We start from the raw sequence: 3,853 nt of genomic DNA on the forward strand, positions 1-3,853 counted from the left end.
TATATATATATATATATATATATATATAGGCACAGGAATGGCTGTGTGGTAATAAGCTTGCTTCTGAACCACATAGATCTGCGTTCATTCCCACTGCTTGGCATCTTGTATTTTTGTGTTTGTCCCTCCCCCCATCACAACTACCATCATCACTAGACAACCAATGTTGGTGTGTTTACATCCCTGTACCTTAGCGGTTTGGCAAAACAGACCAATAGAATAAGTACTAGGCTTACAAAGAATAAATCCTGGGATTGATTTGTTCGACTAAAGGTGGCGCTCCAGCATGGCCAGCATAACTGAAACAAGTAAAAGAATAAAAGAATACAAGGAAAAACAATTTCCTTTATAAGGATGTGAAAACATGCAATTTTCCACTGTTTTTTTTTAAAAGTAAACACCTAATATGGTAGAGAAAATTTTTTCACAATCCAAAAAGGTATATATTCAATATAAAAAAATTCAAAGAAAATGGAGATTTACAATTGACATATTTTAAATATAATGTATTAACATAATATTATATTACAATAAATATATAATATAATATAATATAATATGAATAGAAACAAATATTAATCCTTCAAATTGTTTCGATTCATACCCAATAACGAATTTATAAAAAAGTTATATTTTTGAGTATGAATCTCTTCAGGGAAATATTTGACAAAGGATTGTTAAATCTTGCCCCTTTAACTGGTAATTGACATCATGATTTAAAGTCTTTCTCTACCCAGGCTCTGCCCCTACCCAGCCTCTTTTTATAGACAGTTACTATAAATGTATATATAAATGGTATGACTTGCTCTTGTTTTTCTCTTCTTTGGGTTGTCCGAATTTGTTGTATGGGTATTTTTATAGCCCACTGTATGCCATTTTCTATAAGTAGAGATGGGTATTTTTGTTTGAGCAAGAATTCTCTTAGTTCTGTTAGGCATTTGCTCCTGATATTCACATCTTCTACAATGGTACAGATTCTTCTGGCTGGGCAGTATGGGATGTTGCATTCTGTATGTGGTGGGTAGCACAAATTAAAATTCAGGTATAGCAGAGATTGAATCATTTGACTCAAACCCTTCAAGGCATTGCGCTAGCATGGCCACGGTCGAATAACTGAAACAAATAGAAAATAAAATAAAAATAGATAAAAGATGAAATTAAATATAAAGTATTAGAAAATTACAAAGAAAACAATAAAAACAAATAAAAGAAGAAAGACATGCTATTATGATTAATCAAAGCCAAAAAATGTAAATAAAACAAAGAGAGAATCTTGCTCAAGGGTATGTTTTGTTGTCTGAATCAGCTAATTAAGAAGTGTCTGAAATTCAGAATCTAAGTAAATGTGGAATGGTCTGCATCTACGATAATCATTCTATAGGAGTGTTCGTTAATTTTAATAATTGTGAAGATATCGTTCATCTTTTATCTTTTGCTTGTTTCTATCATTGGACTGTGGCCATGCTGGTGTACCACTCTGAAGGATTTTAGTCAAACAAGTTGACCTTTGAACTTACTGTGTTTTCTTTTCTTCGGTTTATTTATTATGCTTTTTTGTTTCAAGCCTGATGCTTATTTTATCAGTTTCTATTATAGGGACTTAAACACACCGAGACGGGTTGTCAAGCAGTAGTGGGGGACAAACACATGCACAGTGACACACTCTCTCTCTCTTTCTCTCTCTCTCTCTCTCTCTCTCTCTCTCTCTCTCTCTCTCTCTCTCTCTCTCTCTCTCACACACACACATTCATGTATATGATGGACTTCTTTTCAGATTCTGTTGGCCAAATCCACCCACAAGGCTTTGATTGGCCTAAAGTTATAACAGAAGACACCTGCCCAAGGTGCCATGCAATGGAACTGAACCCAGAATCATGTGGTTTGGAAGCAAGATTCTTACCACACAGCCACATACACACGCATAAATTATATATATATAGACACATACACATGTGCACATGCAACAGGTATCCATGCTGTATGAGCATATCAAATTTCATTGTATTGAGTATGGATCAACATGGGGCTATGGTGGAAGACACTTACATAGAATGCCAGACACTGTAATTGAACCTAAACCTATGTGGTTAGGAAGCAAACGTTCTTCACCCCACAGCTATATCTACACACATTTGTTTATGTATCATTTATATATTTGTTGATATTTCATTACATCTATTTATTCAATACATGTAATCAAATCTCATGGTGATGCTCCCAACGGATGGTGCGAGTAGGGGTCAGCTGAAACCAATCCAATATGACCAGTACAGAAAATAAGTATTGGACAACACATGATTATTAGATAATGAATTGAGAATTGATTGCAGAACAAAGTGAAACAGTTATCAGCCAATCAACCTGTTGTGCTAATTATTATCATAAAATATGCAGAGAGTCCCAAAACCATATCCAAATTCAATCAATTTGTCCCAGCTCAGTTTCAAAAATACAGTATATATATATATACATGTATGTAGCGTTTTGTGAAGGCACATGGCTTAGTGGTTAGAGTGTCAAGCTTATGATTGGGAGATTATGTATTTATATGTAAGTATATATATGTAGGAACAACAAACAGGTGTATTAGTTTAACATACACACACACACACTCACACATATATGCATAGATATATATGTATCTGCTAAACTAATACACCTGCTTGTTTTTCCTATGCCTGTTTTCATCTTTTCTTTTTTCTGTAAATACATATACAATTGTGTATCTCTTTGTTATACATATATCTACATATACACACACACATACATACATATGTACATATATATATATATATATATATATATATATATATATATATATATATATATATATATATATATATATATATATATATATATATATACACACACACACACTCGGCAATATACTGTATCTGTGTATACAGTAGTTGATTCTCTTTGACAGTTAAGTCTTCCGTAACAGAATGTTGATGAGGGCTGGACCTTTGATTTACCAGACACACAGATTCAGGGAGAATAAGAAAAAAAAATTTTGGTTTAAGTTTTGGACTGATGCTTTATCTGATTTATTTGTTAATGGAAAAAGGATAAAAAAAGAAAAAAAAAAGTGGTTTTGGTGAGAATTGAACTTGGTGCATTGAGCTAGCTACAATGAATGCTACTAGTACTGCAAGGCACTACAGCTGATATCTGAAGAGTCCTGCCAATTCACTGCAACTGGAGATGGTGGTGGTTGTGGTGGGGGTAATCGCCAACAGCAACAACAACAACAACAGATATAATTAATTAATTGACTTTCATTATAATGGTATCATGTCATGGAAATTGTTTTATTGTGTTAAAAATCATGATATGTAAATTGATTGTCTCTAAGAGACTTCATGGATAGCAACAAGAATGTTTACATAGCTTTGTCTTCTATCAAATTACTACTACTACTACTATAATTATTATTATTATTATTATTATTATTATTATTATTATTAAAGCAGCAAGCTGATTCAATCATTAACATGCTGGATGAAACGCTTAGCGGTGTTTCGCCTCTCGTTACATTCTCAATTCAAATTCCACCGAGGTCAACTTTACCTTTCATCCTCTCAGGGTCAATAAATTAAGTACCAGTCAAACACCGGGATCGAGTCATCCATCCCCTCCCCACAAACTTGAGGTCTTATTATCATTATTATTATTACCACTTCTACTAGTACTATAATTATTGTTATTATTATTATTATTATTATTATTATTATTAATTTTTCATCTTTCATTTATTAAAATTAAAAATCTAGAAATATTAGAAAAAAATTTTACTGACTTGAAAAAAATAAAGGAAAAGAAAATTTAATAGTTTTCTTTCTATTTATTATTT

Source organism: Octopus bimaculoides, chromosome 18 (genome assembly GCF_001194135.2).
Source record: "Octopus bimaculoides isolate UCB-OBI-ISO-001 chromosome 18, ASM119413v2, whole genome shotgun sequence".
NCBI lineage: Eukaryota > Metazoa > Mollusca > Cephalopoda > Octopoda > Octopodidae > Octopus > Octopus bimaculoides.